The following is an 18,156-nucleotide window of genomic DNA, read 5'->3' as shown; positions in this document are numbered from 1 at the left end:
ACTCACAATATAATCGATGGCCAGTATGGGGATCGAATCCACGACCATGGCGTTATTAGCACCACGCTCTAACCAACTGAGCTAACCGGCCGCTAGCTGTGCAGCACAATTGTTGAGATGCACCGAGCATCTGCAAGTGCTGGCGTGTACACTAACAAGTCCACCAACAGCATAGCCGGACAAGACTGGACCCTCTTGGTTGCTCATAGTGGCATTTCTACCCAACTGGGGAATTAGCTCAAATGGTAGAGTGCTTGCTTAGCATGTGAGAGGTAGTGGGATCGATGCCCACATTCTCCAAAACCATATTCTTTTTGAGGATCCAAGAAAGCTCCAGTTCACACTTCATGCATCTTTCTCTTACGACAACCTACTCTCATGTAACAATCACAAGCAACTTTCATGTGACACTGAGGTCACAATTTCACATGAAAAAGAAACACATTACTTACATTCAGAGGAGCAGCGTAGCACACAGGATTCAGGCCCAAAAACACAGCTGTGGGCACTTTCCTTAAAGCCAAAGCAGAACATAAAGAAGGAACAACATCATATGCCGAAACCCGGGATCGAACCAGGGACCTTTAGATCTTCAGTCTAACGCTCTCCCAACTGAGCTATTTCGGCTAGCTGCTAAGATACATTCTGTGACACTCATGACGATACACATGCAAGTGACTCACAAATTTCACACTCAAAATATAATCAATGGCCAGTATGGGGATCGAACCCACGACCTTGGCGTTATTAGCACCACGCTCTAACCAACTGAGCTAACCGGCCGCTAGCTGCGCAGCACAATTGTTGAGATGCACCGAGCATCTGCAAGTGCTGGCGCGTACACGAACAAGTCCACCAACAGCATAGCCGGACAAGACTGGACACTCTTGGTTGCTCATAGTGGCATTTCTACCCAACTGGGGAATTAGCTCAAATGGTAGAGTGCTTGCTTAGCATGCGAGAGGTAGTGGGATCGATGCCCACATTCTCCAAAAACACAGTCTTTTTGAGGATCCAAGAAAGCTCCAGTTCACACTTCATGCATCTTTCTCTTATGACAACCTACTGTCATGTAACAATCACAAGCAACTTTCATGTGAGACTGAGGTCACAATTTCACATGAAAAAGAAACACATTACTTACATTCACAGGAGCAGCGTAGCACACACGATTCAGGCCCACAAACACAGCTGTGGGCACTTTCCTTAAAGCCAAAGCAGAGCATAAAGAAGGAACAACATCTAATGCCGAAACCCGGGATTGAACCAGGGACCTTTAGATCTTCAGTCTAACGCTCTCCCAACTGAGCTATTTCGGCTAGCTGCTAAGATTCATTCTGTGACACTCATGACGATACACATGCAAGTGACTCACAATTTTCACACTCACAATATAATCGATGGCCAGTATGGGGATCGAATCCACGACCATGGCGTTATTAGCACCACGCTCTAACCAACTGAGCTAACCGGCCGCTAGCTGTGCAGCACAATTGTTGAGATGCACCGAGCATCTGCAAGTGCTGGCGTGTACACTAACAAGTCCACCAACAGCATAGCCGGACAAGACTGGACCCTCTTGGTTGCTCATAGTGGCATTTCTACCCAACTGGGGAATTAGCTCAAATGGTAGAGTGCTTGCTTAGCATGTGAGAGGTAGTGGGATCGATGCCCACATTCTCCAAAACCATATTCTTTTTGAGGATCCAAGAAAGCTCCAGTTCACACTTCATGCATCTTTCTCTTACGACAACCTACTCTCATGTAACAATCACAAGCAACTTTCATGTGACACTGAGGTCACAATTTCACATGAAAAAGAAACACATTACTTACATTCAGAGGAGCAGCGTAGCACACAGGATTCAGGCCCAAAAACACAGCTGTGGGCACTTTCCTTAAAGCCAAAGCAGAACATAAAGAAGGAACAACATCATATGCCGAAACCCGGGATCGAACCAGGGACCTTTAGATCTTCAGTCTAACGCTCTCCCAACTGAGCTATTTCGGCTAGCTGCTAAGATTCATTCTGTGACACTCATGACGATACACATGCAAGTGACTCACAATTTTCACACTCACAATATAATCGATGGCCAGTATGGGGATCGAATCCACGACCATGGCGTTATTAGCACCACGCTCTAACCAACTGAGCTAACCGGCCGCTAGCTGCGCAGCACAATTGTTGAGATGCACCGAGCATCTGCAAGTGCTGGCGTGTACACTAACAAGTCCACCAACAGCATAGCCGGACAAGACTGGACCCTCTTGGTTGCTCATAGTGGCATTTCTACCCAACTGGGGAATTAGCTCAAATGGTAGAGTGCTTGCTTAGCATGTGAGAGGTAGTGGGATCGATGCCCACATTCTCCAAAAACATATTCTTTTTGAGGATCCAAGAAAGCTCCAGTTCACACTTCATGCATCTTTCTCTTACGACAACCTACTCTCATGTAACAATCACAAGCAACTTTCATGTGAGACTGAGGTCACAATTTCACATGAAAAAGAAACACATTACTTACATTCAGAGGAGCAGCGTAGCACACACGATTCAGGCCCACAAACACAGCTGTGGGCACTTTCCTTAAAGCCAAAGCAGAACATAAAGAAGGAACAACATCTAATGCCGAAACCCGGGATCGAACCAGGGACCTTTAGATCTTCAGTCTAACGCTCTCCCAACTGAGCTATTTCGGCTAGCTGCTAAGATTCATTCTGTGACACTCATGACGATACACATGCAAGTGACTCACAATTTTCACACTCACAATATAATCGATGGCCAGTATGGGGATCGAATCCACGACCATGGCGTTATTAGCACCACGCTCTAACCAACTGAGCTAACCGGCCGCTAGCTGCGCAGCACAATTGTTGAGATGCACCGAGCATCTGCAAGTGCTGGCGTGTACACTAACAAGTCCACCAACAGCATAGCCGGACAAGACTGGACCCTCTTGGTTGCTCATAGTGGCATTTCTACCCAACTGGGGAATTAGCTCAAATGGTAGAGTGCTTGCTTAGCATGTGAGAGGTAGTGGGATCGATGCCCACATTCTCCAAAAACATATTCTTTTTGAGGATCCAAGAAAGCTCCAGTTCACACTTCATGCATCTTTCTCTTACGACAACCTACTCTCATGTAACAATCACAAGCAACTTTCATGTGAGACTGAGGTCACAATTTCACATGAAAAAGAAACACATTACTTACATTCAGAGGAGCAGCGTAGCACACACGATTCAGGCCCACAAACACAGCTGTGGGCACTTTCCTTAAAGCCAAAGCAGAACATAAAGAAGGAACAACATCTAATGCCGAAACCCGGGATCGAACCAGGGACCTTTAGATCTTCAGTCTAACGCTCTCCCAACTGAGCTATTTCGGCTAGCTGCTAAGATACATTCTGTGACACTCATGACGATACACATGCAAGTGACTCACAATTTTCACACTCACAATATAATCGATGGCCAGTATGGGGATCGAACCCACGACCTTGGCGTTATTAGCACCACGCTCTAACCAACTGAGCTAACCGGCCGCTAGCTGCGCAGCACAATTGTTGAGATGCACCGAGCATCTGCAAGTGCTGGCGTGTACACTAACAAGTCCACCAACAGCATAGCCGGACAAGACTGGACCCTCTTGGTTGCTCATAGTGGCATTTCTACCCAACTGGGGAATTAGCTCAAATGGTAGAGTGCTTGCTTAGCATGCGAGAGGTAGTGGGATCGATGCCCACATTCTCCAAAAACACATTCTTTTTGAGGATCCAAGAAAGCTCCAGTTCACACTTCATGCATCTTTCTCTTACGACAACCTACTCTCATGTAACAATCACAAGCAACTTTCATGTGAGACTGAGGTCACAATTTCACATGAAAAAGAAACACATTACTTACATTCAGAGGAGCAGCGTAGCACACACGATTCAGGCCCACAAACACAGCTGTGGGCACTTTCCTTAAAGCCAAAGCAGAACATAAAGAAGGAACAACATCAAATGCCGAAACCCGGGATCGAACCAGGGACCTTTAGATCTTCAGTCTAACGCTCTCCCAACTGAGCTATTTCGGCTAGCTGCTAAGATTCATTCTGTGACACTCATGACGATACACATGCAAGTGACTCACAATTTTCACACTCACAATATAATCGATGGCCAGTATGGGGATCGAATCCACGACCATGGCGTTATTAGCACCACGCTCTAACCAACTGAGCTAACCGGCCGCTAGCTGCGCAGCACAATTGTTGAGATGCACCGAGCATCTGCAAGTGCTGGCGTGTACACTAACAAGTCCACCAACAGCATAGCCGGACAAGACTGGACCCTCTTGGTTGCTCATAGTGGCATTTCTACCCAACTGGGGAATTAGCTCAAATGGTAGAGTGCTTGCTTAGCATGCGAGAGGTAGTGGGATCGATGCCCACATTCTCCAAAAACATATTCTTTTTGAGGATCCAAGAAAGCTCCAGTTCACACTTCATGCATCTTTCTCTTACGACAACCTACTCTCATGTAACAATCACAAGCAACTTTCATGTGAGACTGAGGTCACAATTTCACATGAAAAAGAAACACATTACTTACATTCAGAGGAGCAGCGTAGCACACACGATTCAGGCCCACAAACACAGCTGTGGGCACTTTCCTTAAAGCCAAAGCAGAACATAAAGAAGGAACAACATCAAATGCCGAAACCCGGGATCGAACCAGGGACCTTTAGATCTTCAGTCTAACGCTCTCCCAACTGAGCTATTTCGGCTAGCTGCTAAGATTCATTCTGTGACACTCATGACGATACACATGCAAGTGACTCACAATTTTCACACTCACAATATAATCGATGGCCAGTATGGGGATCGAATCCACGACCATGGCGTTATTAGCACCACGCTCTAACCAACTGAGCTAACCGGCCGCTAGCTGCGCAGCACAATTGTTGAGATGCACCGAGCATCTGCAAGTGCTGGCGTGTACACTAACAAGTCCACCAACAGCATAGCCGGACAAGACTGGACCCTCTTGGTTGCTCATAGTGGCATTTCTACCCAACTGGGGAATTAGCTCAAATGGTAGAGTGCTTGCTTAGCATGCGAGAGGTAGTGGGATCGATGCCCACATTCTCCAAAAACACATTCTTTTTGAGGATCCAAGAAAGCTCCAGTTCACACTTCATGCATCTTTCTCTTATGACAACCTACTGTCATGTAACAATCACAAGCAACTTTCATGTGAGACTGAGGTCACAATTTCACATGAAAAAGAAACACATTACTTACATTCAGAGGAGCAGCGTAGCACACACGATTCAGGCCCACAAACACAGCTGTGGGCACTTTCCTTAAAGCCAAAGCAGAACATAAAGAAGGAACAACATCAAATGCCGAAACCCGGGATCGAACCAGGGACCTTTAGATCTTCAGTCTAACGCTCTCCCAACTGAGCTATTTCGGCTAGCTGCTAAGATTCATTCTGTGACACTCATGACGATACACATGCAAGTGACTCACAATTTTCACACTCACAATATAATCGATGGCCAGTATGGGGATCGAATCCACGACCATGGCGTTATTAGCACCACGCTCTAACCAACTGAGCTAACCGGCCGCTAGCTGCGCAGCACAATTGTTGAGATGCACCGAGCATCTGCAAGTGCTGGCGTGTACACTAACAAGTCCACCAACAGCATAGCCGGACAAGACTGGACCCTCTTGGTTGCTCATAGTGGCATTTCTACCCAACTGGGGAATTAGCTCAAATGGTAGAGTGCTTGCTTAGCATGCGAGAGGTAGTGGGATCGATGCCCACATTCTCCAAAAACATATTCTTTTTGAGGATCCAAGAAAGCTCCAGTTCACACTTCATGCATCTTTCTCTTACGACAACCTACTCTCATGTAACAATCACAAGCAACTTTCATGTGAGACTGAGGTCACAATTTCACATGAAAAAGAAACACATTACTTACATTCAGAGGAGCAGCGTAGCACACACGATTCAGGCCCACAAACACAGCTGTGGGCACTTTCCTTAAAGCCAAAGCAGAACATAAAGAAGGAACAACATCCAATGCCGAAACCCGGGATCGAACCAGGGACCTTTAGATCTTCAGTCTAACGCTCTCCCAACTGAGCTATTTCGGCTAGCTGCTAAGATTCATTCTGTGACACTCATGACGATACACATGCAAGTGACTCACAATTTTCACACTCACAATATAATCGATGGCCAGTATGGGGATCGAATCCACGACCATGGCGTTATTAGCACCACGCTCTAACCAACTGAGCTAACCGGCCGCTAGCTGCGCAGCACAATTGTTGAGATGCACCGAGCATCTGCAAGTGCTGGCGTGTACACTAACAAGTCCACCAACAGCATAGCCGGACAAGACTGGACCCTCTTGGTTGCTCATAGTGGCATTTCTACCCAACTGGGGAATTAGCTCAAATGGTAGAGTGCTTGCTTAGCATGCGAGAGGTAGTGGGATCGATGCCCACATTCTCCAAAAACACATTCTTTTTGAGGATCCAAGAAAGCTCCAGTTCACACTTCATGCATCTTTCTCTTACGACAACCTACTGTCATGTAACAATCACAAGCAACTTTCATGTGAGACTGAGGTCACAATTTCACATGAAAAAGAAACACATTACTTACATTCACAGGAGCAGCGTAGCACACACAGATTCAGGCCCACAAACACAGCTGTGGGCACTTTCCTTAAAGCCAAAGCAGAACATAAAGAAGGAACAACATCTAATGCCGAAACCCGGGATAGAACCAGGGACCTTTAGATCTTCAGTCTAACGCTCTCCCAACTGAGCTATTTCGGCTAGCTGCTAAGATTCATTCTGTGACACTCATGACGATACACATGCAAGTGACTCACAATTTTCACACTCAAAATATAATCGATGGCCAGTATGGGGATCGAACCCACGACCTTGGCGTTATTAGCACCACGCTCTAACCAACTGAGCTAACCGGCCGCTAGCTGTGCAGCACAATTGTTGAGATGCACCGAGCATCTGCAAGTGCTGGCGTGTACACTAACAAGTCCACCAACAGCATAGCCGGACAAGACTGGACCCTCTTGGTTGCTCATAGTGGCATTTCTACCCAACTGGGGAATTAGCTCAAATGGTAGAGTGCTTGCTTAGCATGCGAGAGGTAGTGGGATCGGTGCCCACATTCTCCAAAAACATATTCTTTTTGAGGATCCAAGAAAGCTCCAGTTCACACTTCATGCATCTTTCTCTTACGACAACCTACTCTCATGTAACAATCACAAGCAACTTTCAGGTGAGACTGAGGTCACAATTTCACATGAAAAAGAAACACATTACTTACATTCAGAGGAGCAGCGTAGCACACACGATTCAGGCCCACAAACACAGCTGTGGGCACTTTCCTTAAAGCCAAAGCAAAACATAAAGAAGGAACAATAACAAATGCCAAAACCCGGGATAGAACCAGGGACCTTTAGATCTTCAGTCTAACGCTCTCCCAACTGAGCTATTTCGGCTAGCTGCTAAGATTCATTCTGTGACACTCATGACGATACACATGCAAGTGACTCACAATTTTCACACTCACAATATAATCGATGGCCAGTATGGGGATCGAATCCACGACCATGGCGTTATTAGCACCACGCTCTAACCAACTGAGCTAACCGGCCGCTAGCTGTGCAGCACAATTGTTGAGATGCACAAAGCATCTGCAAGTGCTGGCGTGTACACTAACAAGTCCACCAACAGCATAGCCGGACGAGACTGGACCCTCTTGGTTGCTCATAGTGGCATTTCTACCCAACTGGGGAATTAGCTCAAATGGTAGAGTGCTTGCTTAGCATGCGAGAGGTAGTGGGATTGATGCCCACATTCTCCAAAAACATATTCTTTTTGAGGATCCAAGAAAGCTCCAGTTCACACTTCATGCATCTTTCTCTTATGACAACCTACTCTCATGTAACAATCACAAGCAACTTTCATGTGAGACTGAGTTCACAATTTCACATGAAAAAAACACATTACTTATATTCAGAGGAGCAGCGTAGCACACACGATTCAGGCCAACAAACACAGCTGTGGGCACTTTCCTTAAAGCCAAAGCAGAACATATAGAAGGAACAACATCAAATGCCGAGACCTGGGATCGAACCAGGGACCTTTAGATCTTCAGTATAATGCTCTCCCAACTGAGCTATTTCAGCTAGCTGCTAAGATTCATTCTGTGACACTCATGACGATACACATGCAAGTGACTCACAATTTTCACACTCACAATATAATCGATGGCCAGTATGGGGATCGAATCCACGAACATGGCGTTATTAGCACCACGCTCTAACCAACTGAGCTAACCTGCCACTAGCTACGCAGCACAATTGTTGAGATGCACCGAGCATCTGCTAGTGCTGGCGTGTACACTAACAAGTCCACCAACAACATAGCCGGACGAGACTGGACCCTCTTGGTTGCTCATAGTGGCGTTTCTAGCCAACTGGGGAATTAGCTCAAATGGTAGAGTGCTTGCTTAGCATGCGAGAGGTAGTGGGATCGATGCCCACATTCTCCAAAAACATATTCTTTTTGAGGATCCAAGAAAGCTCCAGTTCACACTTCATGCATCTTTCTCTTACGACAACCTACTCTCATGTAACAATCACAAGCAACTTTCATGTGAGACTGAGGTCACAATTTCACATGAAAAAGAAACACATTACTTACATTCAGAGGAGCAGCGTAGCACACACGATTCAGGCCGACAAACACAGCTGTGGGCACTTTCCTTAAAGCCAAAGCAGAACATAAAGAATGAACAACATCAAATGCCAAAACCCGGGATCGAACCAGGGACCGTTAGATCTTCATTCTAACGCTCTCCCAACTGAGCTATTTCTGCTAGCTGCTAAGATTCATTCTTTGACACTCATGACGATACACATGCAAGTGACTCACAATTTTCACACTCACAATATAATCGATGGCCAGTATGGGGATCGAATCCACGACCATGGCGTTATTAGCACCACCCTCTAACCAACTGAGCTAACCGGCCGCTAGCTACGCAGCACAATTGTTGAGATGCACCGAGCATCTGCTAGTGCTGGCGTGTACACTAACAAGTCCACCAACAGCATAGCCGGACGAGACTGGACCCTCTTGGTTGCTCATAGTGGCGTTTCTAGCCAACTGGGGAATTAGCTCAAATGGTAGAGTGCTTGCTTAGCATGCGAGAGGTAGTGGGATCGATGCCCACATTCTCCAAAAACATATTGTTTTTGAGGATCCAAGAAAGCTCCAGTTCACACTTCATGCATCTTTCTCTTACGACAACCTCCTCTCATGTAACAATCACAAGCAACTTTCATGTGAGACTGAGGTCACAATTTCACATGAAAAAGAAACACATTACTTACATTCAGAGGAGCAGCGTAGCACACACGATTCAGGCCCACAAACACAGCTGTGGGCACTTTCCTTAAAGAGAAAGCAGAACATAAAGAATGAACAAGACCAATGCCAAAACCCGAGATCGAACCAGGGACCTTTAGATCTTCATTCTAACGCTCTCCCAACTGAGCTATTTCTGCTAGCTGCTAAGATTCATTCTTTGACACTCATGACGATACACATGCAAGTGACTCACAATTTTCACACTCACAATATAATCGATGGCCAGTATGGGGATCGAATCCACGACCATGGCGTTATTAGCACCACCCTCTAACCAACTGAGCTAACCGGCCGCTAGCTACGCAGCACAATTGTTGAGATGCACCGAGCATCTGCAAGTGCTGGCTTGTACACTAACAAGTCCACCAACAGCATAGCCGGACGAGACTGGACCCTCTTGGTTGCTCATAGTGGCATTTCTACCCAACTGGGGAATTAGCTAAAATGGTAGAGTGCTTGCTTAGCATGCGAGATGTAGTGGGATCGATGCCCACATTCTCCAAAAACACAGTCTTTTTGAGGATCCAAGAAAGCTCCAGTTCACACTTCATGCATCTTTCTCTTATGACAACCTACTGTCATGTAACAATCACAAGCAACTTTCATTTGAGACTGAGGTCACAATTTCACATGAAAAAGAAACACATTACTTACATTCACAGGAGCAGCGTAGCAGCGTAGCACAAACGATTCAGGCTCACAAACACAGCTGTGGGCACTTTCCTTAAAGCCAAAGCTGAACATACAGAAGGAATAACATCTAATGCCGAAACCCGGGACCTTTAGATCTTCAGTCTAATGCTCTCCCAATTGAGCTATTTCGGATAGCTGCTAAGATTCATTCTGTGACACTCATGACGATACACATGCAAGTGACTCACAAATTTCACACTCAAAATATAATCAATGGCCAGTATGGGGATCGAACCCATGACCTTGGCGTTATTAGCACCACGCTCTAACCAACTGAGCTAACCAGCCGCTAGCTGTGCAGCACAATTGTTGAGATGCACCGAGCATCTGCAAGTGCTGGCGCGTACACTAACAAGTCCACCAACAGCATAGCCGGACAAGACTGGACACTCTTGGTTGCTCATAGTGGCATTTCTACCCAACTGGGGAATTAGCTCAAATGGTAGAGTGCTTGCTTAGCATGCGAGAGGTAGTGGGATCGGTGCCCACGTTCTCCAAAAACATATTCTTTTTGAGGATCCAAGAAAGCTCCAGTTCACACTTCATGCATCTTTCTCTTACGACAACCTACTCTCATGTAACAATCACAAGCAACTTTCAGGTGAGACTGAGGTCACAATTTCACATGAAAAAGAAACACATTACTTACATTCAGAGGAGCAGCGTAGCACACACGATTCAGGCCCACAAACACAGCTGTGGGCACTTTCCTTAAAGCCAAAGCAAAACATAAAGAAGGAACAATAACAAATGCCAAAACCCGGGATAGAACCAGGGACCTTTAGATCTTCAGTCTAACGCTCTCCCAACTGAGCTATTTCGGCTAGCTGCTAAGATTCATTCTGTGACACTCATGACGATACACATGCAAGTGACTCACAATTTTCACACTCACAATATAATCGATGGCCAGTATGGGGATCGAATCCACGACCATGGCGTTATTAGCACCACGCTCTAACCAACTGAGCTAACCGGCCGCTAGCTGTGCAGCACAATTGTTGAGATGCACAAAGCATCTGCAAGTGCTGGCGTGTACACTAACAAGTCCACCAACAGCATAGCCGGACGAGACTGGACCCTCTTGGTTGCTCATAGTGGCATTTCTACCCAACTGGGGAATTAGCTCAAATGGTAGAGTGCTTGCTTAGCATGCGAGAGGTAGTGGGATTGATGCCCACATTCTCCAAAAACATATTCTTTTTGAGGATCCAAGAAAGCTCCAGTTCACACTTCATGCATCTTTCTCTTATGACAACCTACTCTCATGTAACAATCACAAGCAACTTTCATGTGAGACTGAGTTCACAATTTCACATGAAAAAAACACATTACTTATATTCAGAGGAGCAGCGTAGCACACACGATTCAGGCCAACAAACACAGCTGTGGGCACTTTCCTTAAAGCCAAAGCAGAACATATAGAAGGAACAACATCAAATGCCGAGACCTGGGATCGAACCAGGGACCTTTAGATCTTCAGTATAATGCTCTCCCAACTGAGCTATTTCAGCTAGCTGCTAAGATTCATTCTGTGACACTCATGACGATACACATGCAAGTGACTCACAATTTTCACACTCACAATATAATCGATGGCCAGTATGGGGATCGAATCCACGAACATGGCGTTATTAGCACCACGCTCTAACCAACTGAGCTAACCTGCCACTAGCTACGCAGCACAATTGTTGAGATGCACCGAGCATCTGCTAGTGCTGGCGTGTACACTAACAAGTCCACCAACAACATAGCCGGACGAGACTGGACCCTCTTGGTTGCTCATAGTGGCGTTTCTAGCCAACTGGGGAATTAGCTCAAATGGTAGAGTGCTTGCTTAGCATGCGAGAGGTAGTGGGATCGATGCCCACATTCTCCAAAAACATATTCTTTTTGAGGATCCAAGAAAGCTCCAGTTCACACTTCATGCATCTTTCTCTTACGACAACCTACTCTCATGTAACAATCACAAGCAACTTTCATGTGAGACTGAGGTCACAATTTCACATGAAAAAGAAACACATTACTTACATTCAGAGGAGCAGCGTAGCACACACGATTCAGGCCGACAAACACAGCTGTGGGCACTTTCCTTAAAGCCAAAGCAGAACATAAAGAATGAACAACATCAAATGCCAAAACCCGGGATCGAACCAGGGACCGTTAGATCTTCATTCTAACGCTCTCCCAACTGAGCTATTTCTGCTAGCTGCTAAGATTCATTCTTTGACACTCATGACGATACACATGCAAGTGACTCACAATTTTCACACTCACAATATAATCGATGGCCAGTATGGGGATCGAATCCACGACCATGGCGTTATTAGCACCACCCTCTAACCAACTGAGCTAACCTGCCGCTAGCTACGCAGCACAATTGTTGAGATGCACCGAGCATCTGCTAGTGCTGGCGTGTACACTAACAAGTCCACCAACAACATAGCCGGACGAGACTGGACCCTCTTGGTTGCTCATAGTGGCGTTTCTAGCCAACTGGGGAATTAGCTCAAATGGTAGAGTGCTTGCTTAGCATGCGAGAGGTAGTGGGATCGATGCCCACATTCTCCAAAAACATATTGTTTTTGAGGATCCAAGAAAGCTCCAGTTCACACTTCATGCATCTTTCTCTTACGACAACCTCCTCTCATGTAACAATCACAAGCAACTTTCATGTGAGACTGAGGTCACAATTTCACATGAAAAAGAAACACATTACTTACATTCAGAGGAGCAGCGTAGCACACACGATTCAGGCCCACAAACACAGCTGTGGGCACTTTCCTTAAAGAGAAAGCAGAACATAAAGAATGAACAACATCAAAACCCGAGATCGAACCAGGGACCTTTAGATCTTCATTCTAACGCTCTCCCAACTGAGCTATTTCTGCTAGCTGCTAAGATTCATTCTTTGACACTCATGACGATACACATGCAAGTGACTCACAATTTTCACACTCACAATATAATCGATGGCCAGTATGGGGATCGAATCCACGACCATGGCGTTATTAGCACCACCCTCTAACCAACTGAGCTAACCGGCCGCTAGCTACGCAGCACAATTGTTGAGATGCACCGAGCATCTGCAAGTGCTGGCTTGTACACTAACAAGTCCACCAACAGCATAGCCGGACGAGACTGGACCCTCTTGGTTGCTCATAGTGGCTTTTCTAACCAACTGTGGAATTAGATCAAATGGTAGAGTGCTTGCTTAGCATGCGAGAGGTACTGGGATCGGTGCCCACATTCTCCAAAAACATATTCTTTTTGAGGATCAAAGAAAGCTCCAGTTCACACTTCATGCATCTTTCTCTTACGACAACCTACTCTCATGTAACAATCACAAGCAACTTTCATGTGAGACTGAGGTCACAATTTCACATGAAAAAGAAACACATTACTTACATTCAGAGGAGCAGCGTAGCACACAGGATTCAGGCCCACAAACACAGCTGTGGGCACTTTCGTTAAAGCCAAAGCAGAACATAAAGAAGGAACAAGATCCAATGGCGAAACCCGGGATCGAACCAATGACCTTTAGATCTTCAGTCTAACGCTCTCCCAACTGAGCTATTTCGGCTAGCTGTTATAATACATTCTGTGAAACTCATGACGATACACATGCAAGTGACTCACAATTTTCACACTCTCAATATAATCGATGGCCAGTATGGGGATCGAATCCACGACCATGGCGTTATTAGCACCACGCTCTAACCAACTGAGCTAACCGGCCACTAGCTACGCAGCACAATTGTTGAGATGCACCGAGCATCTGCAAGTGCTGGCGTGTACACTAACAAGTCCACCAACAGCATAGCCGGACAAGACTGGACCCTCTTGGTTGCTCATAGTGGCATTTCTACCCAACTGGGAAATTAGCTCAAATGGTAGAGTGCTTGCTTAGCATGTGAGAGGTAGTGGGATCGATGCCCACATTCTCCAAAAACATATTCTTTTTGAGGATCCAAGAAAGCTCCAGTTCACACTTCATGCATCTTTCTCTTACGACAACCTCCTCTCATGTAACAATCACAAGCAACTTTCATGTGTGACTGAGGTCACAAATTCACATGAAAAAGAAACACATTACTTACATTCAGAGGAGCAGCGTAGCACACACGATTCAGGCCCACAAACACAGCTGTGGGCACTTTCCTTAAAGCCAAAGCAGAACATAAAGAATGAACAACATCAAATGCCAAAACCCAGGATCGAACCAGGGACCTTTAGATCTTCATTCTAACGCTCTCCCAACTGAGGTATTTCTGCTAGGTGCTAAGATTCATTCTTTGACACTCATGACGATACACATGCAAGTGACTCACAATTTTCACACTCACAATATAATCGATGGCCAGTATGGGGATCGAATCCACGACCATTGCGTTATTAGCACCACCCTCTAACCAACTGAGCTAACCGGCCGCTAGATACGCAGCACAATTGTTGAGATGCACCGAGCATCTGCAAGTGCTGGCTTGTACACTAACAAGTCCACCAACAGCATAGCTGGACGAGACTGGACCCTCTTGGTTGCTCATAGTGGCGTTTCTAACCAACTGGGGAATTAGCTCAAATGGTAGAGTGCTTGCTTAGCATGTGAGAGGTAGTGGGATCGATGCCCACATTCTCCAAAAACATATTCTTTTTGAGGATCCAAGAAAGCTCCAGTTCACACTTCATGCATCTTTCTCTTACGACAACCTCCTCTCATGTAACAATCACAAGCAACTTTCATGTGAGACTGAGGTCACAAATTCACATGAAAAAGAAAGACATTACTTATATTCAGAGGAGCAGCGTAGCACACACGATTCAGGCCCACAAACACAGCTGTGGGCACTTTCCTTAAAGCCAAAGCAGAACATAAAGAAGGAACAACATCAAATGCCAAAACCCGGGATAGAACCAGGGACCTTTAGATGTTCAGTCTAACGCTCTCCCAAATGAGCTATTTCTGCTAGCTGCTAAGATTCATTCTTTGACACTCATGACGATAAACATGCAAGTGACTCACAATTGTCACACTCACAATATAATCGACGGCCAGTATTTGGATCGAATCCATGACCATGGCGTTATTAGCACCACGCTCTAACCAACTGAGCTAACCTGCCGCTAGCTACGCAGCACAATTGTTGAGATGCACTGAGCATCTGCTAGTGCTGGCATGTACACTAACAAGTCCACCAACAGCATAGCCGGACGAGACTGGACCCTCTTGGTTGCTCATAGTGGCGTTTCTACCCAACTGGGGAATTAGCTCAAATGGTAAAGTGCTTGCTTAGCATGCGAGAGGTAGTGGGATCGATGCCCATATTCTCCAAAAACATATTGTTTTTGAGGATCCAAGAAAGCTCCAGTTCACACTTCATGCATCTTTCTCTTACGACAACCTACTGTAATGTAACAATCACAAGCAACTTTCATGTGAGACTGAGGTCACAATTTCACATGAAAAAGAAACACATTACTTACATTCACAGGAGCAGTGTAGCACACACGATTCAGGCCCACAAACACAGCTGTGGGCACTTTCCTTAAAGCCAAAGCAGAACATAAAGAAGGAACAACAACAAATGCCAAAACCCAGGATTGAACCAGGGACCTTTAGATCTTCAGTCTAACGCTCTCCGAACTGAGCTATTTCGGCTAGCAGCTAAGATTCATTCTGTGACACTCATGACGATACACATGCAAGTGACTCACAATTTTCACACTCACAATATAATCGATGGCCAGTATGGGGATCGAATCCACGACCATGGCGTTATTAGCACAACGCTCTAACCACCTGAGCTAACTGGCCACTAGCTACGCAGCACAATTGTTGAGATGCACCGAGCATCTGCAAGTGCTGGCGTGTACACTAACAAGTCCAACAACAGCATAGCCGGACAAGACTGGACCCTCATGGTTGCTCATAGTGGCGTTTCTACCCACCTGGGGAATTAGCTCAAATGGTAGAGTGCTTGCTTAGCATGGGAGAGGTAGTGGGGTCGATGCCCACATTCTCCAAAAACATATTCTTTTTGAGGATCCAAGAAAGCTCCAGTTCACACTTCATGCATCTTTCTCTTACGACAACCTCCTCTCATGTAACAATCACAAGCAACTTTCATGTGAGACTGAGGTCACAATTTCACATGAAAAAGAAACACATTACTTACATTCAGAGGAGCAGCGTAGCACACACGATTCAGGCCCACAAACACAGCTGTGGGCACTTTCCTTAAAGCCAAAGCAGAACATAAAGAATGAACAACATCAAATGCCAAAACCCGAGATCGAACCAGGGACCTTTAGATCTTCATTCTTACGCTCTCCCAACTGAGCTATTTCTGCTAGCTGCTAAGATTCATTCTTTGACACTCATGACGATACACATGCAAGTGACTCACAATTTTCACACTCACAATATAATCGATGGCCAGTATGGGGATCGAATCCACGACCATGGCGTTATTAGCACCACCCTCTAACCAACTGAGCTAACCGGCCGCTAGCTACGCAGCACAATTGTTGAGATGCACCGAGCATCTGCAAGTGCTGGCTTGTACACTAACAAGTCCACCAACAGCATAGCCGGACGAGACTGGACCCTCTTGGTTGCTCATAGTGGCTTTTCTAACCAACTGGGAAATTAGATCAAATGGTAGAGTGCTTGCTTAGCATGCGAGAGGTAGTGGGATCGATGCCCACATTCTCCAAAAACATATTCTTTTTGAGGATCCAAGAAAGCTCCAGTTCACACTTCATGCATCTTTCTCTTACGACAACCTACTCTCATGTAACAATCACAAGCAACTTTCATGTGAGACTGAGGTCACAATTTCACATGAAAAAGAAACACATTACTTACATTCAGAGGAGCAGCGTAGCACACACGATTCAGGCCGACAAACACAGCTGTGGGCACTTTCCTTAAAGCCAAAGCAGAACATAAAGAATGAACAACATCAAATGCCAAAACCCCGGATCGAACCAGGGACCTTTAGATCTTCATTCTAACGCTCTCCCAACTGAGGTATTTCTGCTAGGTGCTAAGATTCATTCTTTGACACTCATGACGATACACATGCAAGTGACTCACAATTTTCACACTCACAATATAATCGATGGCCAGTATGGGGATCGAATCCACGACCATGGCGTTATTAGCACCACCCTCTAACCAACTGAGCTAACCGGCCGCTAGCTACGCAGCACAATTGTTGAGATGCACCGAGCATCTGCAAGTGCTGGCTTGTACACTAACAAGTCCACCAACAGCATAGCCGGACGAGACTGGACCCTCTTGGTTGCTCATAGTGGCGTTTCTAACCAACTGGGGAATTAGATCAAATGGTAGAGTGCTTGCTTAGCATGCGAGAGGTAGTGGGATCGATGCCCACATTCTCCAAAAACATATTCTTTTTGAGGATCCAAGAAAGCTCCAGTTCACACTTCATGCATCTTTCTCTTACGACAACCTACTCTCATGTAACAATCACAAGCAACTTTCATGTGAGACTGAGGTCACAATTTCACATGAATAAGAAACACATTACTTACATTCACAGGAGCAGCGTAGCACACACGATTCAGGCCCACAAACACAGCTGTCGGCACTTTCCTTAAAGCCAAAGCAGAACATAAAGAAGGAACAAGACCCAATGCCGAAACCCGGGATCGAACCAGGGACCTTTAGATCTTCAGTCTAACACTCTCCCAACTGAGCTATTTCGGCTAGCTGTTAGGATACATTCTGTGACACTCATGACGATACACATGCAAGTGACTCACAATTTTCACACTCACAATATAATCGATGGCCAGTATTGGGATCGAATCCACGACCATGGCGTTATTAGCACCACGCTCTAACCAACTGAGCTAACCGGCCGCTAGCTGCGCAGCACAATTGTTGAGATGCACCGAGCATCTGCAAGTGCTGGCGCGTACACTAACAAGTCCACCAACAGCATAGCCGG

General features: G+C 45.8%; 47 non-coding genes across 47 annotated transcripts; all 47 read right to left on the bottom strand.

Annotated features, from left to right (window-relative positions):
* Window positions 1-17: 17 nt before the first annotated feature.
* trnai-aau (transfer RNA isoleucine (anticodon AAU)) lies at window positions 18-91 on the bottom strand. The gene has a single exon. It is a non-coding gene; the product is annotated as a tRNA-Ile (tRNA).
* Window positions 92-554: 463 nt separating this feature from the next.
* On the bottom strand, window positions 555-627 carry trnaf-gaa (transfer RNA phenylalanine (anticodon GAA)). The gene has a single exon. It is a non-coding gene; the product is annotated as a tRNA-Phe (tRNA).
* Window positions 628-709: 82 nt separating this feature from the next.
* Window positions 710-783, bottom strand: trnai-aau (transfer RNA isoleucine (anticodon AAU)). Its single transcript has one exon. It is a non-coding gene; the product is annotated as a tRNA-Ile (tRNA).
* Window positions 784-1,246: 463 nt separating this feature from the next.
* trnaf-gaa (transfer RNA phenylalanine (anticodon GAA)) lies at window positions 1,247-1,319 on the bottom strand. The gene has a single exon. It is a non-coding gene; the product is annotated as a tRNA-Phe (tRNA).
* An 82-nt stretch (window positions 1,320-1,401) lies between these two features.
* Window positions 1,402-1,475, bottom strand: trnai-aau (transfer RNA isoleucine (anticodon AAU)). Its single transcript has one exon. It is a non-coding gene; the product is annotated as a tRNA-Ile (tRNA).
* A 463-nt stretch (window positions 1,476-1,938) lies between these two features.
* On the bottom strand, window positions 1,939-2,011 carry trnaf-gaa (transfer RNA phenylalanine (anticodon GAA)). Its single transcript has one exon. It is a non-coding gene; the product is annotated as a tRNA-Phe (tRNA).
* Window positions 2,012-2,093: 82 nt separating this feature from the next.
* Window positions 2,094-2,167, bottom strand: trnai-aau (transfer RNA isoleucine (anticodon AAU)). The gene has a single exon. It is a non-coding gene; the product is annotated as a tRNA-Ile (tRNA).
* A 463-nt stretch (window positions 2,168-2,630) lies between these two features.
* On the bottom strand, window positions 2,631-2,703 carry trnaf-gaa (transfer RNA phenylalanine (anticodon GAA)). The gene has a single exon. It is a non-coding gene; the product is annotated as a tRNA-Phe (tRNA).
* Window positions 2,704-2,785: 82 nt separating this feature from the next.
* trnai-aau (transfer RNA isoleucine (anticodon AAU)) lies at window positions 2,786-2,859 on the bottom strand. Its single transcript has one exon. It is a non-coding gene; the product is annotated as a tRNA-Ile (tRNA).
* Window positions 2,860-3,322: 463 nt separating this feature from the next.
* On the bottom strand, window positions 3,323-3,395 carry trnaf-gaa (transfer RNA phenylalanine (anticodon GAA)). The gene has a single exon. It is a non-coding gene; the product is annotated as a tRNA-Phe (tRNA).
* An 82-nt stretch (window positions 3,396-3,477) lies between these two features.
* Window positions 3,478-3,551, bottom strand: trnai-aau (transfer RNA isoleucine (anticodon AAU)). Its single transcript has one exon. It is a non-coding gene; the product is annotated as a tRNA-Ile (tRNA).
* Window positions 3,552-4,014: 463 nt separating this feature from the next.
* trnaf-gaa (transfer RNA phenylalanine (anticodon GAA)) lies at window positions 4,015-4,087 on the bottom strand. Its single transcript has one exon. It is a non-coding gene; the product is annotated as a tRNA-Phe (tRNA).
* An 82-nt stretch (window positions 4,088-4,169) lies between these two features.
* trnai-aau (transfer RNA isoleucine (anticodon AAU)) lies at window positions 4,170-4,243 on the bottom strand. The gene has a single exon. It is a non-coding gene; the product is annotated as a tRNA-Ile (tRNA).
* Window positions 4,244-4,706: 463 nt separating this feature from the next.
* Window positions 4,707-4,779, bottom strand: trnaf-gaa (transfer RNA phenylalanine (anticodon GAA)). Its single transcript has one exon. It is a non-coding gene; the product is annotated as a tRNA-Phe (tRNA).
* Window positions 4,780-4,861: 82 nt separating this feature from the next.
* Window positions 4,862-4,935, bottom strand: trnai-aau (transfer RNA isoleucine (anticodon AAU)). Its single transcript has one exon. It is a non-coding gene; the product is annotated as a tRNA-Ile (tRNA).
* Window positions 4,936-5,398: 463 nt separating this feature from the next.
* trnaf-gaa (transfer RNA phenylalanine (anticodon GAA)) lies at window positions 5,399-5,471 on the bottom strand. Its single transcript has one exon. It is a non-coding gene; the product is annotated as a tRNA-Phe (tRNA).
* Window positions 5,472-5,553: 82 nt separating this feature from the next.
* On the bottom strand, window positions 5,554-5,627 carry trnai-aau (transfer RNA isoleucine (anticodon AAU)). The gene has a single exon. It is a non-coding gene; the product is annotated as a tRNA-Ile (tRNA).
* Window positions 5,628-6,090: 463 nt separating this feature from the next.
* Window positions 6,091-6,163, bottom strand: trnaf-gaa (transfer RNA phenylalanine (anticodon GAA)). The gene has a single exon. It is a non-coding gene; the product is annotated as a tRNA-Phe (tRNA).
* Window positions 6,164-6,245: 82 nt separating this feature from the next.
* Window positions 6,246-6,319, bottom strand: trnai-aau (transfer RNA isoleucine (anticodon AAU)). The gene has a single exon. It is a non-coding gene; the product is annotated as a tRNA-Ile (tRNA).
* A 464-nt stretch (window positions 6,320-6,783) lies between these two features.
* Window positions 6,784-6,856, bottom strand: trnaf-gaa (transfer RNA phenylalanine (anticodon GAA)). The gene has a single exon. It is a non-coding gene; the product is annotated as a tRNA-Phe (tRNA).
* Window positions 6,857-6,938: 82 nt separating this feature from the next.
* On the bottom strand, window positions 6,939-7,012 carry trnai-aau (transfer RNA isoleucine (anticodon AAU)). The gene has a single exon. It is a non-coding gene; the product is annotated as a tRNA-Ile (tRNA).
* Window positions 7,013-7,475: 463 nt separating this feature from the next.
* trnaf-gaa (transfer RNA phenylalanine (anticodon GAA)) lies at window positions 7,476-7,548 on the bottom strand. The gene has a single exon. It is a non-coding gene; the product is annotated as a tRNA-Phe (tRNA).
* Window positions 7,549-7,630: 82 nt separating this feature from the next.
* trnai-aau (transfer RNA isoleucine (anticodon AAU)) lies at window positions 7,631-7,704 on the bottom strand. The gene has a single exon. It is a non-coding gene; the product is annotated as a tRNA-Ile (tRNA).
* Window positions 7,705-8,165: 461 nt separating this feature from the next.
* Window positions 8,166-8,238, bottom strand: trnaf-gaa (transfer RNA phenylalanine (anticodon GAA)). Its single transcript has one exon. It is a non-coding gene; the product is annotated as a tRNA-Phe (tRNA).
* An 82-nt stretch (window positions 8,239-8,320) lies between these two features.
* Window positions 8,321-8,394, bottom strand: trnai-aau (transfer RNA isoleucine (anticodon AAU)). The gene has a single exon. It is a non-coding gene; the product is annotated as a tRNA-Ile (tRNA).
* A 463-nt stretch (window positions 8,395-8,857) lies between these two features.
* On the bottom strand, window positions 8,858-8,930 carry trnaf-gaa (transfer RNA phenylalanine (anticodon GAA)). Its single transcript has one exon. It is a non-coding gene; the product is annotated as a tRNA-Phe (tRNA).
* An 82-nt stretch (window positions 8,931-9,012) lies between these two features.
* Window positions 9,013-9,086, bottom strand: trnai-aau (transfer RNA isoleucine (anticodon AAU)). The gene has a single exon. It is a non-coding gene; the product is annotated as a tRNA-Ile (tRNA).
* Window positions 9,087-9,548: 462 nt separating this feature from the next.
* trnaf-gaa (transfer RNA phenylalanine (anticodon GAA)) lies at window positions 9,549-9,621 on the bottom strand. Its single transcript has one exon. It is a non-coding gene; the product is annotated as a tRNA-Phe (tRNA).
* Window positions 9,622-9,703: 82 nt separating this feature from the next.
* On the bottom strand, window positions 9,704-9,777 carry trnai-aau (transfer RNA isoleucine (anticodon AAU)). Its single transcript has one exon. It is a non-coding gene; the product is annotated as a tRNA-Ile (tRNA).
* Window positions 9,778-10,391: 614 nt separating this feature from the next.
* Window positions 10,392-10,465, bottom strand: trnai-aau (transfer RNA isoleucine (anticodon AAU)). The gene has a single exon. It is a non-coding gene; the product is annotated as a tRNA-Ile (tRNA).
* Window positions 10,466-10,928: 463 nt separating this feature from the next.
* Window positions 10,929-11,001, bottom strand: trnaf-gaa (transfer RNA phenylalanine (anticodon GAA)). Its single transcript has one exon. It is a non-coding gene; the product is annotated as a tRNA-Phe (tRNA).
* Window positions 11,002-11,083: 82 nt separating this feature from the next.
* trnai-aau (transfer RNA isoleucine (anticodon AAU)) lies at window positions 11,084-11,157 on the bottom strand. Its single transcript has one exon. It is a non-coding gene; the product is annotated as a tRNA-Ile (tRNA).
* A 461-nt stretch (window positions 11,158-11,618) lies between these two features.
* trnaf-gaa (transfer RNA phenylalanine (anticodon GAA)) lies at window positions 11,619-11,691 on the bottom strand. The gene has a single exon. It is a non-coding gene; the product is annotated as a tRNA-Phe (tRNA).
* An 82-nt stretch (window positions 11,692-11,773) lies between these two features.
* Window positions 11,774-11,847, bottom strand: trnai-aau (transfer RNA isoleucine (anticodon AAU)). The gene has a single exon. It is a non-coding gene; the product is annotated as a tRNA-Ile (tRNA).
* Window positions 11,848-12,310: 463 nt separating this feature from the next.
* On the bottom strand, window positions 12,311-12,383 carry trnaf-gaa (transfer RNA phenylalanine (anticodon GAA)). The gene has a single exon. It is a non-coding gene; the product is annotated as a tRNA-Phe (tRNA).
* Window positions 12,384-12,465: 82 nt separating this feature from the next.
* Window positions 12,466-12,539, bottom strand: trnai-aau (transfer RNA isoleucine (anticodon AAU)). Its single transcript has one exon. It is a non-coding gene; the product is annotated as a tRNA-Ile (tRNA).
* Window positions 12,540-13,150: 611 nt separating this feature from the next.
* On the bottom strand, window positions 13,151-13,224 carry trnai-aau (transfer RNA isoleucine (anticodon AAU)). Its single transcript has one exon. It is a non-coding gene; the product is annotated as a tRNA-Ile (tRNA).
* A 463-nt stretch (window positions 13,225-13,687) lies between these two features.
* On the bottom strand, window positions 13,688-13,760 carry trnaf-gaa (transfer RNA phenylalanine (anticodon GAA)). The gene has a single exon. It is a non-coding gene; the product is annotated as a tRNA-Phe (tRNA).
* Window positions 13,761-13,842: 82 nt separating this feature from the next.
* On the bottom strand, window positions 13,843-13,916 carry trnai-aau (transfer RNA isoleucine (anticodon AAU)). The gene has a single exon. It is a non-coding gene; the product is annotated as a tRNA-Ile (tRNA).
* A 618-nt stretch (window positions 13,917-14,534) lies between these two features.
* On the bottom strand, window positions 14,535-14,608 carry trnai-aau (transfer RNA isoleucine (anticodon AAU)). Its single transcript has one exon. It is a non-coding gene; the product is annotated as a tRNA-Ile (tRNA).
* A 463-nt stretch (window positions 14,609-15,071) lies between these two features.
* On the bottom strand, window positions 15,072-15,144 carry trnaf-gaa (transfer RNA phenylalanine (anticodon GAA)). Its single transcript has one exon. It is a non-coding gene; the product is annotated as a tRNA-Phe (tRNA).
* Window positions 15,145-15,763: 619 nt separating this feature from the next.
* trnaf-gaa (transfer RNA phenylalanine (anticodon GAA)) lies at window positions 15,764-15,836 on the bottom strand. The gene has a single exon. It is a non-coding gene; the product is annotated as a tRNA-Phe (tRNA).
* Window positions 15,837-15,918: 82 nt separating this feature from the next.
* trnai-aau (transfer RNA isoleucine (anticodon AAU)) lies at window positions 15,919-15,992 on the bottom strand. Its single transcript has one exon. It is a non-coding gene; the product is annotated as a tRNA-Ile (tRNA).
* Window positions 15,993-16,610: 618 nt separating this feature from the next.
* trnai-aau (transfer RNA isoleucine (anticodon AAU)) lies at window positions 16,611-16,684 on the bottom strand. Its single transcript has one exon. It is a non-coding gene; the product is annotated as a tRNA-Ile (tRNA).
* A 618-nt stretch (window positions 16,685-17,302) lies between these two features.
* trnai-aau (transfer RNA isoleucine (anticodon AAU)) lies at window positions 17,303-17,376 on the bottom strand. The gene has a single exon. It is a non-coding gene; the product is annotated as a tRNA-Ile (tRNA).
* A 463-nt stretch (window positions 17,377-17,839) lies between these two features.
* Window positions 17,840-17,912, bottom strand: trnaf-gaa (transfer RNA phenylalanine (anticodon GAA)). Its single transcript has one exon. It is a non-coding gene; the product is annotated as a tRNA-Phe (tRNA).
* Window positions 17,913-17,994: 82 nt separating this feature from the next.
* trnai-aau (transfer RNA isoleucine (anticodon AAU)) lies at window positions 17,995-18,068 on the bottom strand. The gene has a single exon. It is a non-coding gene; the product is annotated as a tRNA-Ile (tRNA).
* Between the last annotated feature and the right edge of the window lie 88 nt (window positions 18,069-18,156).

This window comes from Salmo salar, chromosome 27 (assembly GCF_965601325.2).
Source record: "Salmo salar chromosome 27, fSalSal1, whole genome shotgun sequence".
In the NCBI taxonomy this organism is placed as follows: domain Eukaryota; kingdom Metazoa; phylum Chordata; class Actinopteri; order Salmoniformes; family Salmonidae; genus Salmo; species Salmo salar.
Note: the sequence above shows the minus strand (reverse complement) of the source record. Positions and strands in the feature narration are given on the sequence as shown.